We start from the raw sequence: 16,151 nt of genomic DNA on the forward strand, positions 1-16,151 counted from the left end.
TCTGAGTAAAACCAGAGAGCCCCTGCCTCAGATGGCTGGGACCTGGGCATCCTTTTCCTCCCCTCCCTCCTCCTGGCCCTAGTAGGAACCTGCAAGTTAGAGGTGGAGACAAGTCAAGGGCTTTGGTGAGCCTGTCATTTTTCTTAGTCCTCTCCAACCTCCCTGCCCTTCCTGTCATGGCGCCTGCTGACAGTAATTTCCCAAGAGATTGTTCCTCCTGGATAAAGAAGATGTGGTATACCTATACCATGGAATACTACTCAGTCATAAAAAAGAATGAAATAATACTATTTGCAGCAACATGGCTGGACCTAGAGATTATCATACTAAGTAAAGTAAGTCAGAAACAGAAAGACAAATATCATATGATACCACTTATATGCGGAATCTAAAATATGATACAAATGAACTTATTCACAAAACAGAAATAGAGGCACTGACATAGAAAGCAAATTTATAGTTACTAAAGGGGAAAGAGGGAGAAGGGATAAATTAAGAGTTTGGGATTAGTAACAGATACACACTACTGTATGTAAAATAGATACTCACCAAGGACCTACTGCATAGCACAGGGAACTATATTCAATAGCATGCAATAAAGTATAATGGAAAAGAATATGACAAAAGAGTATGTATGTATGTATCTATCTATCTATCTGAATCACTTTGCTGTATACCTGAATCTAACACAACATAGTAAATCAACTATACTTCAATAAAAATAAATACATACATACATAAAAGGTTGCTCCTCCTGGACTCCCAGTTCATGGCAGTGTTGGTAGGGGTAGGGGTGTGATGTGGAAGCCTGGGGTGTGGGAGAAAGAGGGCTACAGGCAGGGTCTGGCTTTGGTTGCTGCTACTGACTCAGCCCCAGGCCTTTCCCCGTATTTCCAGCTCATCAGCCTAATGTCTCCAGAGCCAGTCCCCACCCAGGCCTTCCTAGAAATGAAGTCACGTCAACAGACTCGCAGGAGTATTTCATGGCTGCCTTTCTAAGGAGTTTAGGTAGGATGTCAACACGCTGCCCCCCTGCCCTGCTGCCCCCAGAGCCCCTCACTTATCTCTTTTCCCTTCTCCTTTTCCTTTTTGGTGGTAAAATATACATAACATAAAATTTATCATTTTAATTATCTTTTTTTCTTTCTTTCTTTTTTTTTTTTTTGTGGTACGCGGGCCTCTCACTGTTGTGGCCTCTCCCGTTGCGGAGCACAGGCTCCGGACGCGCGGGCTCAGCGGCCATGGCTCACGGGCCTAGCTGCTCCGCGGCATGTGGGATCTTCCCGGACCGGGGCACAAACCGGTGTCCCCTGCATCGGCAGGCGGACTCTCAACCACTGCGCCACCAGGGAAGCCCTAATTATCTTTTGAATGCACAATTCAGTGGTGTTAAATACTCTGTTTTATCCTTGCTCTTAGCAGCCTGAATGAGAAACTCTTTCCCGGGTCAAAGGGGAGAGTCAGCTTGGATGTCCGATATCTCCCATTTAAATTAAGAGTTTCTGGGCTTCCGTGGGCTTCCGAGAGGCTAGGTGCTGAGAGGCTAGGGCAGATGCCTTGAGTTAACAAGAGGGGCCATGAAACCGGTTTTTGGTAGTGACCTGGGAGTGCCGGATGAACAGGCAGAGGCTGAGCAGGAGTCTGGCAAGAAGAAAGCTGGCCGGCAGAGTCAGTTTCAGGAGGATCCATGCTGGGAGGCGGAGGCATACCGGGCAGGGGCAGGAGTCCCGGCCCTCACTGTAAGTTCCACCACAGCCCAGCCCAGCAAGCCCCCTGCCTCTTGTCAAAGTGAAGGAAGACCTCTGAGCTGCTGCTATCCTAACAGTCTGTGACTTTCAGAGGGACGTCCACCTCATTCCATGGATGGAAAACCAAGGATCAGAGGAGACCCCACTCCGAGAACTCAGGGGCAGGATTAGGGGCTCTAGCCACTCAGGGGCTTTCTACCCACCTTCCTCCTGACCCTGAGTTTTCTTTGGCTCAAGCTCCATCTATGCCTAGGGAGTCACTTGTGTGCACTGGACCAGATGGGAACTGGCTGGGAGTACTGATCCCCGGGTTTTCCTCTCCAGAGATCCCTGCTCTGACCTGCACAAAGGGGAGGAAATCTCTCCAGCTGCCCAGGAAAGGGGGTCTGGCCCACCACAGGTTTCCCTGTTTCTGGGCCTCTAGCTGTTAGCAATTGCCCTCTTTGTCCTCCATTTCTGGGCCATCCTCTTGCTGAGCTGGGAGTAATTAGAGTACAAGCAGACTGAAGTCGCCCAACTGTCTCCCAGACCTCCCTGCCCTGCTGTCAGCAAAGGCAGCACGAGCCTGTTTATGGCTGCTGCCACTTCAAAGACATTGCTAGGCTCCCATAGAGGGGTGTCTTTGACATTTATGGGGGAACCAACGAGTTAATGAACCAGAGAGATTTCTGGTGCCTGGGGGATACTCTTATGGGAAGAAGAAATCCATCCCAGATAGGAATGTTCAGAAATTTGTTGGAAATATCCAGCCAAGGGCACATACTAACCCCATGCTTCTTTTTTTTTAACATCTTTATTGGAGTATAATTGCTTTACAATGGTGTGTTAGTTTCTGCTGTATAACAAAGTGAATCAGCTATATGTATACATATATCCCCATATCCCCTCCCTCTTGCGTCTCCCTCCCACCCTCCCTATCCCACCCCTCTAGGTGGTCACAAAACACTGAGCTGCTGGTCTTCCTGTGCTATGCAGCTGCTTCCCACTAGCTATCTATTTTACATTTGGTAGTGTATGTATGTCCGTGCCCCTCTCTCACTTTATCCCAGCTTACCCTTCCTCCTCAAGTTCATTCTCTACGTCTGTGTCTTTATTCCTGTCCTGCCCCTAGGTTCTTCAGAACTTGTGTTTTTTTTTTTTTTTTTTTTTTAGATTCCATACATATGTGTTAGCATACGGTATTTCTGATGTAACCTCATGACTAGACACGCAGAGCGCTCTGAGCATGTCCCATTGAGAGGAGGCCTCAGTAATGCCACCCAGATGAGGGGGCTCCACCTCAGCAGGTGTCCTGGGGGACTGGGCTGTCCTTTCTAGAACTGCCTCTAGGGCTTGGAGGGAATATTCAAGACCAGTTGCCCTGTGGTCTTTTAACAAGTCAAAGCACAAGTCCTTTGAAAAAGTGAACTGACATGGAACCCCAGGATGTGACGGCTGAGGGTAGCTGCTCTGAAGGACAGGGTGGGGGCCCTTGGCTGGACCTCACTAGCTGTGGGAGCTCCCCCTCCCCCAGGAGAATCCCTGAGGCACAGCGTCTGCAAACTCCTATTTTGTGGAGGATGAAGATGAAGTCTGAAGATGGTGAGTGACATCCTGGCTTGGGTTTCCCTGGAAGCAGAGGCTGAGACAAACATGTGGTTGCTGGTGGTTTATTTGGGAGGTGATCCTAGCAAATAGGAGTGAGGAGTGGGGGAAAGGAGGCAGGGAAGGAGGGAATGCTAATGAAAAATGTGTTCTGTCTGATGCAGCCTGGATTCTTCCAGGGTCTTCTAGGTTGGTTGGAGCATTTATCGGCTGGCTCCCATCCTCCTGGTTGAAGGCTTCCTGGGACTGGGTGGAAATTAACTCCCTGTACTTGCAGGCTGAGCTCCTGCAGGGCAGAGAAGATGTTGGGGTCTCAGATGGGAAGAAGTGGTCTTCTAGAGAAAGACCCTGTCAGCACAGGTAAAGCTGAGCTCGTGTGGAACTTTCCATCTCAGCTGACCCTGAAATCAGAGACAAGCCCAGGGGATGTGACATCCGTCATGAGGCCCCAACAGAGCCTGCTATGAGGGACTTGTCCAAGGTCAAGAAAATCAGTGAGCTGGACCTAGGAGCAGGGCTCACCAAGCAAGAATAACAGGAGGTTTCTGCTTAGGTAACTGAATATGCACCACTGGACACAGACATAAAATCACAGACACATCTCTCTCCCTGTCTCATCCACACACTCAGACATCTGACCCTTAGCATTTGCAAGGACTATGGAAATGAACAAAGACCAAAGGAGAAAAGCAAAGACTGTTTATTCTGAGCTTACTATTGCAAGGGAGTCAGCCACCAGGCTTGGGTTTTGGCAGGGACACAAAGGCAGACAGAAGAGTGGGAAAGCTCTATAGTGGGAAAAAGAAGGCTTCAGGTGTGCCCCGTTTGGAGACCGCTGGCTGAGGGAAGCTGTAGGTGAGTCATCCTGTGTGATTGGCTAGGGGAGTATATTTGACTTTCTCTGGTTGGTCAAAAATTAGGGAAGCTGTTCGTTATTAATCCAGTCCTGGGCATTTGGAGCTGATTGTTTTTGCAGGTTATTGTTGGGCTTCTTGGACTATTGCTAGAGACAGCAATCACGCTTCCTACAAGCCTGACTTCGAACTGGCTTCCTGGACCAGTTACTCTAGCTAAGGGGTGAGTTCCTGGGTTGGTGGCTTCAGATATTGGGGGTCAGAGTTCTATTTTTATATATGGTCTGGCCACTGCCCATTTGTATATTCAGTCTCTTAGGATCTTAAAAGCTACCAAAGGCAAGAATTGTCTCTGCCTCTCTCCCAGACAGTAAGCCGTGCTCCTGTTTTGAACACATCTGGAAACAAGAGGCTCCCTGCCTCTGTGCGATCGTCTTTCTTGTCCTGGGCTCAAAACTTCTCCCAGTAATTTCCACACTGTCATTCCACTTTCGCCCCCTGAAGCAACACAGAGCGAGCTTCAGCTACCTTCCTTCTGGCAGCCGTTCTCCTATGTAAGAGGCCGTGTAGCATGGTGGTCGGGAGCAGGCGTTTAAAGTCAGACCTGGGGTCAGATTCCAGCCCTGTGACTTACCATCTGTTTGACTTGGATAATTACCAAGCTTCCATTTTCTCAGCTATGAAGTGGGTAATGATACCTCCTCAGGACTGTGGTAAGCATTAAATCAGATGATACTGCAGACGGCTCAGTAATGGAGCGTTACTGAGGTTGCCTTCCTGCCTGCTTTTCCAGGCTAAGCATCTAAAGCCCCCTCACCTCTCCCTCACTTGGCTACAAAAGGGCCTGTGGTGAGACAGGGAGCCAGCGCAGGTCCTGGGACTCTGCCATCTAGGGCTAGAGGGTCTGGAAGCTGAGGGGTGAGGGTGATGGGAGAGAGAACAGCTCATGGGCTGTCTGGGGAGACAGGTGGTCAGGAGATTAGCAGGCGGCACTTCTGGGTGGGTCCCAAGGGCTGTAAGGCAGGTGGAGTAGGAAACTGTCCTGCTCATCATCTAACCTTCAAACTCAACTAGGATCCCCACAGTTTGGGAACAGAGTCCAAGAGAGAAGGGCCCCCAGGCATTCTCCCCACGTCCAGACCATGGAGCAAGCCTCTGGGCTCAAGGCCCCTTGCTGTCCTGTCCCTCTTGTGCCCCAGAGTCCCTGGAATAGGAACCTCCATGGAGCAGGGAAAGGGCTGGACTGGACAGCAATAAGCCTGGCTTTGTGGGTGGGTGGGAGAGCCCCAGAGGGGGAGAGGGGAGGGGCCATGGGATGGAATAATGTGGTGGGGCTGGGAGGAGACAGTGGAGTTTATTGATCTCCTCTGTGTCCCTTCTTCAGTCCTTACTGGCTGATCTGCCAGCCTGGCAGTTCCCAAGTGAGCCTGCATCCTGGGTCTGATGTTGGCCAGGTACTGAGGCGGTACAAGCATTGCTTATGATGGGCGGGCCTGGCTGTCGCCTTTCCAGGCTTCTGCCAAATCAACACGGATTTTCTTTAACAAGCGTCCCAACCCCAAGACCTGAGAAGATGGTCATGTTACTGTCGTTTTCGACTTTAGACCTAAATGATGGGGGCTCCCTCTGGGCTGAGGACCGATGTCCCACTTCTGGGAAAGACATCACAGTTGGCAAGTGTGTTAGCACGCCCTCTCCCTTTGGGTGTATCAAAAACACGGGAGGGGAGGAGTGAGGGAATCCTGGCTAATGTAAGTGGCGGAGCCAGGATCCAAAACCAGGCTTCTTCGTTCTACACCTCTTTCTCTTCTTCCTCTCCCATAGCTGGGTGGAGACTTTGGGTTCTGCTGCTGTCTTGTAATGTGGCTCCAGGAGATTCCATAACCCTTCTGAGCTGAGCTCCTTCTCTGCGGAGTGAGGACGTAGGGAGACACTAGGTTGCCTTGGGACTCAGACTTGAGAGTGAAAATGCCAAGTGGTACCTACAGTGGATGCTGGCGAGAGTGGAACAAAAGGCCTCTCCTTCCCATAGCTGGCTTCTCCCGCATGCCGTTGGCCAGCCCAAGCCTATCGTAACTCTGGGCAGTGACACCAGTGTCCTTACAATGCCTGGGACTTTAACCTCCTATGTAGACCCTGAGGAATCGTGATGGAGGAGTTTAGTTAAAATAATCAGATGCCACCGGGCCCTCAGATTTCCATAAGGAAAATAGTGTTCCTTTTTCTTAGAAGAGGTTAAGAAATAAACAAACAGGGGCTTCCCTGGTGGCACAGTGGTTAGGAATCCACCTGCCAATGCACGGGAAATGGGTTCAAGCCCTGGTCCAGGAAGATCCCACATTCCACGGAGCAGTTAAGCCTGTGCACCACAACTACTGACCCTGCGCTCTGGAGCCCGTGAGCCACAACTACTGAAGCCCACATGCTGCAACTACTGAAGCCTGTGTGCCTGGAGCCTGTGCTCCGCAACAAGAGAAGCCACAGCAATGAGAGGTCCGCACACTGCAACGATGAGTAGCCCCTGCTCACTGCAACTGGAGAAAGCCCGCATGCAGCAATGAAGACCCAGCCCAGCCAAAAATAAATAAATAAGATAAATACATTTAAAGAAAAGGAAAAAGAAATAAGCAAACAGACATAAGCTGTAAATTCCTGGGGCGTCTTCAAGAAGCCAAGATAAATGAGAACTAGTCATCCTGCCCGGCCCCTGAGTGGTGAAGCTGGTGGACTATCTGTTTATTTCTGGTCCCCTGTGTTCACTTGCTCTGGACCGTCTGAGAAGCCTGTTCGCTTTCTGAGGTGAGGGCAGAGCAATGTCTCTATTCAAACTTGCTCTTCAGAGAGGCCATCTCTGTGGCAATTGCTTGTAGAGGAAATGGGGTGTTTTGATGTGCTGTCAGGTGGCCAGAACCTGGCCGTATGGGTCCCCATTCCAGGAGCATCCCTGATGGGACCCCCACTGGAAGAGATGAGGAACAGGAAGAGATGGATAGCCTTTGAGTGTCTGTGCTAGTTTCCTACAGCTGCCTAACAAGTTGCCCCAAACCTGATGGCTTAAAACAACAGGAAAGTATTCTCTCACAGTTCTGGAGGCCAGAAGTCTGAAATCAAGGTGTTGGCAGGGCCATTTGCCCTCAAAGGCTCTGGGGGAGAATCTTTCCTTGCCTCTTTTAGCTGCTGGTAGCTCCTAGCGTTCCTTGGCTTGTGATAGCATAACTCCATCTTCACATGTCCTTCTCCTCTTTTCTCCCTGATAAGGACACTTGCCATTGGACTTAGGACTCACTGGGTAACCCAGGATGATCTCATGTCAAGATCCTTTACTTAATTACATTCGCAAAGACCCTATTTCCAAATAAGGTCACATTCACAGGTTGGTGTGGGATGGGGTCATATCTTTTGGGGCCACCTTTCAACCTGCAGTAGTGTCTAAGCACTCTGCCCGGTTGTGTCATGTACTTTTCACAATGCACCTGGGAGGAGGGTATCATTCTCATTTTTCAGAAGAGAAAACTGAGGTTCAGAGAGGTGTGATAACTTGTGTAAGTTTATACCCATCAGTAAGTGGCTGGACAAGGATGGAAACCTAGGGCTTATGTACCCAGACAAGAAGGAAGGAGACCAGCATGTGGAAGGCATGGAGGAACCAAGCAGATTGGCCCAGGGAGGAGCTGTGAAAGGTTTTGCGTTACTGGAAAGGGGAATGTGTGAGGGTGGGGGTGATGGAGATGAAGCTGGAGGGGGAGCAGGGCTGGGCCATTCATACCCCTGGCTGCCGGCTCGAGGAGTTTGGGCTTGATCCTGAGGTTGGTGAGGACTCCTTGGAGAACTTTGAATTTCCGAGAGTGAAGACCAGATCTCTAGGCTGTATGGAAGATGGGTAAGCCTGGAAGGAGGGGGCCAGTCAGGAAGATGTTAGGAGATGCTGGTGGTGAAGATGGAAATGGTGGTAGAGTCTGAGGTCCAGGGGAGGGCTGAGTGACAGGATGACATGACTGATGAAAGCAGAGAAATTCAGGAATCTAGGAAACTCCCAGGTTGGGCCACTGAGTGTGTTGTGGTGTCACTGTTGGAGAAGGGAGCACAGCAGGAAGGATGGGGCGGCGGGCACCCAGGCTTTGTAGCTGCCCAAGAGCTTTGAACATCTTCCCTGTGTTCAGTTATGAGTTGATTACTTTCCAGGGTCCTTGCAGAAGGGCACATGTGGGACCTGCGCCCTGTAACCAGGCCACACGTGCCTTCCTTTCTGTAGGAACGAAACAGCAGGAAGAAAGTGGCTCTGCATGGGGCCTGGGTGTCAGCAGATCTGCCCTGGGGGAGACGCTTTCCTTGTTAGCCGATTCTGTGGTGTGGTTCTGGGCACTGTTCCTGGATGTGAAGCTCCATCCTGTTTCTCCAGACCCCACGCCATTCAGTGAACTACTTACTAATCTTTATTAAATTCCCTTTTGCTTAAGCCAGACAGACTGATTCTGTTATTTGCAACTAAGAACCCTGAGAAATAGGAGTGGGTTTAGGCATGAGAGTGACAAAGGATGCTGGAGAACAGGGGCATGTGAAAGTGAGGTGCCTGGGTATCAGCGTGTGACATCCAATGGGCTGCTGGCTAGACAGGCAGGAGCTGGGGTGCCCGGGGTGGAGAAAAGTCGGGGGTCATCAGCACGTAGGTGGCTGTGAAGCTCCCTTGGCTGCGGGTGGAGGGACAGGGGGCTAGTGGGAGTGCAGCCCCAGGGCACCTCTGGAGGAGATTGAGAAGGGTGGGGGGACCTGGAGAAAACAATGTCATGAAAAGTTAAGAGAAGGATTTAAAGAAAGAGTAGGGACCTGTGTCAGCACCTGCAAGTGTGCCAGATGTGGATTGAAAATGGTGCTTTGTATTTGGCATTATTTTTGCTTTTCATTTTTATTTTATTTCTTATCTTTTATTTATTTTATTTTTTTGGCTGTGTGGCATGCAGGATCTTAGTTCCCTGACCAAGGATCAAACCCACACCCCCTGGATTGGGAGTGCAGAGTCTTAACCGCTGGACTGCCGGTGAAGTCCCTACTTATTTTAAAAAAATATTTTATTGAATTAATTTATTTTGACTGCACCTCGTGGCTTGTGGGATCTTAGATCCCCAACCAGGGATTGAACCTGGGCCCTCGGTAATGAACATGGAGTCTTAACCACTGGACCACTAGGGAATTCCCTATTTTTTATCTTTTAATTAAAAAATTTTATTGAAGTATAGTTGACTTAACAATATGGTGTTAATTTCTGCTGTGTATTTGGCACTTAGAGGACAAGAGCAGCTTAGAGGAAGTGGTTTCACTGGTGGGGTGGGAAGAGAAGTGAGGCTGGAGAGGGCTGAGGAGGGATAAGGAAGAGAGGAAGGTGGTCTGTCTACCTAGAAGCTCACTGTATGGGGAAGGAGAGGAACAAGGTTTAAGTTGAAGGAGAGAGCAGGGCCGCGTTCAAGGGTAAGTTCAAGGGCAGTGGCTGTGAGCGAGAGCTTGTGATGTGGACGGTGTCAGGGTGACCATGGGTGACAGGTCCAGGTTGTGGGGTGTTTCTTCTTAGATACTTGATAGTCTCTGATACATTGTAATCATGTCTTCCGTTTAACTACGTCTTCCAGTTGTAGGATAAAGAGGTCTTGTGGTCAGTCATTGGCACCTCAGTTAGACAGTTGGGATGGAAGTAACTTGGCGGGGACTCAAGATTCAAGGACTGATGGGAACCTGGTCCTTGGTTTTTAAAAATCCAGCGAGTTCTGAAGATGAGGTAGATGGGGTACAAGTTGTCTGTGGGTTAGGGAGACTCAGGGGCCTAGGATGGAATCTACCTGGATCCTGATCAGGAGCCCGTTCACCCTGTGACCCCTTCTTGTGGGAACAGCCACTAACAGCATCAGTCCTGTTCTTCTGTGTGACCCCAGGCCCTGCGCTCTGCCTGCTGTAATTGGCTGCTTCTGCTTCTTTGTGACAACTTTTTCCCCGAATGTGTCCAGCCTAAGGTTCTAGCTAAGTTTGGCTAGCCTGAACTTATGACCCTGTACCTCACTAAACCTAGTCTCTTCTCTAAGTCTCCTCACTCTCTGCTTCAGGAGTTTTTAGGTATTTTTGTACTATGGGTGCCTTGGAAGCCTGTGACTCCCACTTAGAATAGTGTTTTAAAATGTATAAAATAAAATATATAAGATTAGAAAGAATTATATTGAAACAGTTATAAATATTTACATTAAAAACAAATTTGTGATGTGGTAATATATGTGCTTCCTTATTAACGTATCAAATAACACAGTCTAGACTAACAACTACCATGATTTCAATGTAGTGATGAGCAGAAATATTTTGAGCTATGTGCAACAATAGCTGTATGGTATTAAAAGATCTGTGATTTCTCTTGGTGACAAGAACACAGGTACTATTTGTTTTTCTTTTTTTTTTTTTTACTTCCCAATAGGTACTTTATTCTTTTTTTTTTAACATCTTTATTGGAGTATAATTGCTTTACAATGGTGTGTTAGTTTCTGCTGTATAACAAAGTGAATCAGCTATATGTATACATATATCCCCATATCCCCTCCCTCTTGCGTCTCCCTCCCACCCTCCCTATCCCACCCCTCTAGGTGGTCACAAAACACTGAGCTGCTGGTCTTCCTGTGCTATGCGGCTGCTTCCCACTAGCTATCTATTTTACATTTGGTAGTGTATGTATGTCCGTGCCCCTCTCTCACTTTATCCCAGCTTACCCTTCCTCCTCAAGTTCATTCTCTACGTCTTTATTCCTGTCCTGCCCCTAGGTTCTTCAGAACTTGTGTTTTTTTTTTTTTAGATTCCATACATATGTGTTAGCATACGGTATTTCTGATGTAACCTCATGACTAGACACGCAGAGCGCTCTGAGCATGTCCCATTGAGAGGAGGCCTCAGTAATGCCACCCAGATGAGGGGGCTCCACCTCAGCAGGTGTCCTGGGGGACTGGGCTGTCCTTTCTAGAACTGCCTCTAGGGCTTGGAGGGAATATTCAAGACCAGTTGCCCTGTGGTCTTTTAACAAGTCAAAGCACAAGTCCTTTGAAAAAGTGAACTGACATGGAACCCCAGGATGTGACGGCTGAGGGTAGCTGCTCTGAAGGACAGGGTGGGGGCCCTTGGCTGGACCTCACTAGCTGTGGGAGCTCCCCCTCCCCCAGGAGAGTCCCTGAGGCACAGCGTCTGCAAACTCCTATTTTGTGGAGGATGAAGATGAAGTCTGAAGATGGTGAGTGACATCCTGGCTTGGGTTTCCCCGGAAGCAGAGGCTGAGACAAACATGTGGTTGCTGGTGGTTTATTTGGGAGGTGATCCTAGCAAATAGGAGTGAGGAGTGGGGGAAAGGAGGCAGGGAAGGAGGGAATGCTAATGAAAAATGTGTTCTGTCTGATGCAGCCTGGATTCTTCCAGGATCTTCTAGGTTGGTTGGAGCATTTATCGGCTGGCTCCCATCCTCCTGGTTGAAGGCTTCCTGGGACTGGGTGGAAATTAACTCCCTGTACTTGCAGGCTGAGCTCCTGCAGGGCAGAGAAGATGTTGGGGTCTCAGATGGGAAGAAGTGGTCTTCTAGAGAAAGACCCTGTCAGCACAGGTAAAGCTGAGCTCGTGTGGAACTTTCCATCTCAGCTGACCCTGAAATCAGAGACAAGCCCAGGGGATGTGACATCCGTCATGAGGCCCCAACAGAGCCTGCTATGAGGGACTTGTCCAAGGTCAAGAAAATCAGTGAGCTGGACCTAGGAGCAGGGCTCACCAAGCAAGAATAACAGGAGGTTTCTGCTTAGGTAACTGAATATGCACCACTGGACACAGACATAAAATCACAGACACATCTCTCTCCCTGTCTCATCCACACACTCAGACATTTGACCCTTAGCATTTGCAAGGACTATGGAAATGAACAAAGACCAAAGGAGAAAAGCAAAGACTGTTTATTCTGAGCTTACTATTGCAAGGGAGTCAGCCACCAGGCTTGGGTTTTGGCAGGGACACAAAGGCAGGCAGAAGGGTGGGAAAGCTCTATAGTGGGAAAAAGAAGGCTTCAGGTGTGCCCTGTTTGGAGACCGCTGGCTGAGGGAAGCTGTAGGTGAGTCGACAGGGGGCATCCTGTGTGATTGGCTAGGGGAGTATATTTGACTTTCTCTGGTTGGTCAAAAATTAGGGAAGCTGTTCGTTATTAATCCAGTCCTGGGCATTTGGAGCTGATTGTTTTTGCAGGTTATTGTTGGGCTTCTTGGACTATTGCTAGAGACAGCAATCACGCTTCCTACAAGCCTGACTTCGAACCGGCTTCCTGGGCCAGTTACTCTAGCTAAGGGGTGAGTTCCTGGGTTGGTGGCTTCAGATATTGGGGGTCAGAGTTCTATTTTTATATATGATCTGGCCACTGCCCATTTGTATATTCAGTCTCTTAGGATCTTAAAAGCTACCAAAGGCAAGAATTGTCTCTGCCTCTCTCCCAGACAGTAAGCCGTGCTCCTGTTTTGAACACATCTGGAAACAAGAGGCTCCCTGCCTCTGTGCGATCGTCTTTCTTGTCCTGGGCTCAAAACTTCTCCCAGTAATTTCCACACTGTCATTCCACTTTCGCCCCCTGAAGCAACGCAGAGCGAGCTTCAGCTACCTTCCTTCTGGCAGCCGTTCTCCTATGTAAGAGGCCGTGTAGCATGGTGGTCGGGAGCAGGCGTTTAAAGTCAGACCTGGGGTCAGATTCCAGCCCTGTGACTTACCATCTGTTTGACTTGGATAATTACCAAGCTTCCATTTTCTCAGCTATGAAGTGGGTAATGATACCTCCTCAGGACTGTGGTAAGCATTAAATCAGATGATACTGCAGACGGCTCAGTAATGGAGCGTTACTGAGGTTGCCTTCCTGCCTGCTTTTCCAGGCTAAGCATCTAAAGCCCCCTCACCTCTCCCTCACTTGGCTACAAAAGGGCCTGTGGTGAGACAGGGAGCCAGCGCAGGTCCTGGGACTCTGCCATCTAGGGCTAGAGGGTCTGGAAGCTGAGGGGTGAGGGTGATGGGAGAGAGAACAGCTCATGGGCTGTCTGGGGAGACAGGTGGTCAGGAGATTAGCAGGCGGCACTTCTGGGTGGGTCCCAAGGGCTGTAAGGCAGGTGGAGTAGGAAACTGTCCTGCCCGTCATCTAACCTTCAAACTCAACTAGGATCCCCACAGTTTGGGAACAGAGTCCAAGAGAGAAGGGCCCCCAGGCAGTCTCCCCAAGTCCAGACCATGGAGCAAGCCTCTGGGCTCAAGGCCCCTTGCTGTCCTGTCCCTTTTGTGCCCCAGAGTCCCTCGAATAGGAACCTCCATGGAGCAGGGAAAGGGCTGGACTGGACGGCAATAAGCCTGGCTTTGTGGGTGGGTGGGAGAGCCCCAGAGGGGGAGAGGGGAGGGGCCATGGGATGGAATAATGTGGTGGGGCTGGGAGGAGACAGTGGAGTTTATTGATCTCCTCTGTGTCCCTTCTTCAGTCCTCACTGGCTGATCTGCCAGCCTGGCAGTTCCCAAGTGAGCCTGCATCCTGGGTCTGATGTTGGCCAGGTACTGAGGCGGTACAAGCACTGCTTATGATGGGCTGGCCTGGCTGCCTCCTTTCCAGGCTTCTGCCAAATCAACACGGATTTTCTTTAACAAGCGTCCCAACCCCAAGACCTGAGAAGATGGTCATGTTACTGTCGTTTTCGACTTTAGACTTAAATGATGGGGGCTCCCTCTGGGATGAGGACCGATGTCCCACTTCTGGGAAAGACATCACAGTTGGCAAGTGTGTTAGCACGCCCTCTCCCTTTGGGTGTATCAAAAACACGGGAGGGGAGGAGTGAGGGAATCCTGGCTAATGTAAGTGGTGGAGCCAGGATCCAAAACCAGGCTTCTTCGTTCTACACCTCTTTCTCTTCTTCCTCTCCCATAGCTGGGTGGAGACTTTGGGTTCTGCTGCTGTCTTGTAATGTGGCTCCAGGAGATTCCATAACCCTTCTGAGCTGAGCTCCTTCTCTGCGGAGTGAGGAGGTAGGGAGACACTAGGTTGCCTTGGGACTCAGACTTGAGAGTGAAAATGCCAAGTGGTACCTACAGTGGATGCTGGCGAGAGTGGAACAAAAGGCCTCTCCTTCCCATAGCTGGCTTCTCCCGCATGCCGTTGGCCAGCCCAAGCCTATCGTAACTCTGGGCAGTGACACCAGTGTCCTTACAATGCCTGGGACTTTAACCTCCTATGTAGACCCTGAGGAATCGTGATGGAGGAGTTTAGTTAAAATAATCAGATGCCACCGGGCCCTCAGATTTCCATAAGGAAAATAGTGTTCCTTTTTCTTAGAAGAGGTTAAGAAATAAACAAACAGGGGCTTCCCTGGTGGCACAGTGGTTAGGAATCCACCTGCCAATGCACGGGAAATGGGTTCAAGCCCTGGTCCGGGAAGATCCCACATTCCGCCGAGCAGTTAAGCCTGTGCACCACAACTACTGACCCTGCGCTCTGGAGCCCGTGAGCCACAACTACTGAAGCCCACATGCTGCAACTACTGAAGCCTGTGTGCCTGGAGCCTGTGCTCCGCAACAATAGAAGCCACAGCAATGAGAGGCCCGCACACTGCAACGATGAGTAGCCCCTGCTCACTGCAACTGGAGAAAGCCCGCGTGCAGCAATGAAGACCCAGCCCAGCCAAAAATAAATAAATATGATAAATAAATTTTAAAAAAAGAAAAAGAAATAAGCAAACAAACATAAGCTGTAAATTCCTGGGGCATCTTCTAGAAGCCAAAATAAATGAGAACTAGTCATCCTGCCCGGCCCCTGAGTGGTGAAGCTGGTGGACTATCTGTTTATTTCTGGTCCCCTGTGTTCACTTGCTCTGGACCGTCTGAGAAGCCTGTTTGCTTTCTGAGGTGAGGGCAGAGCAATGTCTCTATTCAAACTTGCTCTTCAGAGAGGCCATCTCTGTGGCAATTGCTTGTAGAGGAAATGGGGTGTTTTGATGTGCTGTCAGGTGGCCAGAACCTGGCCGTATGGGTCCCCATTCCAGGAGCATCCCTGATGGGACCCCCACTGGAAGAGATGAGGAACAGGAAGAGATGGATAGCCTTTGAGTGTCTGTGCTAGTTTCCTACAGCTGCCTAACAAGTTGCCCCAAACCTGATGGCTTAAAACAACAGGAAAGTATTCTCTCACAGTTCTGGAGGCCAGAAGTCTGAAATCAAGGTGTTGGCAGGGCCATTTGCCCTCAAAGGCTCTGGGGGAGAATCTGTCCTTGCCTCTTTTAGCTGCTGGTAGCTCCTAGCATTCCTTGGCTTGTGATAGCATAACTCCATCTTCACATGTCCTTCTCCTCTTTTCTCCCTGATAAGGACACTTGCCATTGGACTTAGGACTCACTGGGTAACCTAGGATGATCTCATGTCAAGATCCTTTACTTAATTACATTCGCAAAGACCCTATTTCCAAATAAGGTCACATTCACAGGTTGGTGTGGGATGGGGTCATATCTTTTGGGGCCACCTTTCAACCTGCAGTAGTGTCTAAGCACTCTGCCCGGTTGTGTCATGTACTTTTCACAATGCACCTGGGAGGAGGGTATCATTCTCATTTTTCAGAAGAGAAAACTGAGGTTCAGAGAGGTGTGATAACTTGTGTAAGTTTATACCCATCAGTAAGTGGCTGGACAAGGATGGAAACCTAGGGCTTATGTACCCAGACAAGAAGGAAGGAGACCAGCATGTGGAAGGCATGGAGGAACCAAGCAGATTGGCCCAGGGAGGAGCTGTGAAAGGTTTTGTGTTACTGGAAAGGGGAATGTGTGAGGGTGGGGGTGATGGAGATGAAGCTGGAGGGGGAGCAGGGCTGGGCCATTCATACCCCTGGCTGCCGGCTCGAGGAGTTTGGGCTTGATCCTGAGGTTGGTGAGGACTCCTTGGAGAACTTTGAATTTCCGAGAGTGAA

Source organism: Kogia breviceps, chromosome 1, assembly GCF_026419965.1.
Source record: "Kogia breviceps isolate mKogBre1 chromosome 1, mKogBre1 haplotype 1, whole genome shotgun sequence".
NCBI lineage: Eukaryota > Metazoa > Chordata > Mammalia > Artiodactyla > Physeteridae > Kogia > Kogia breviceps.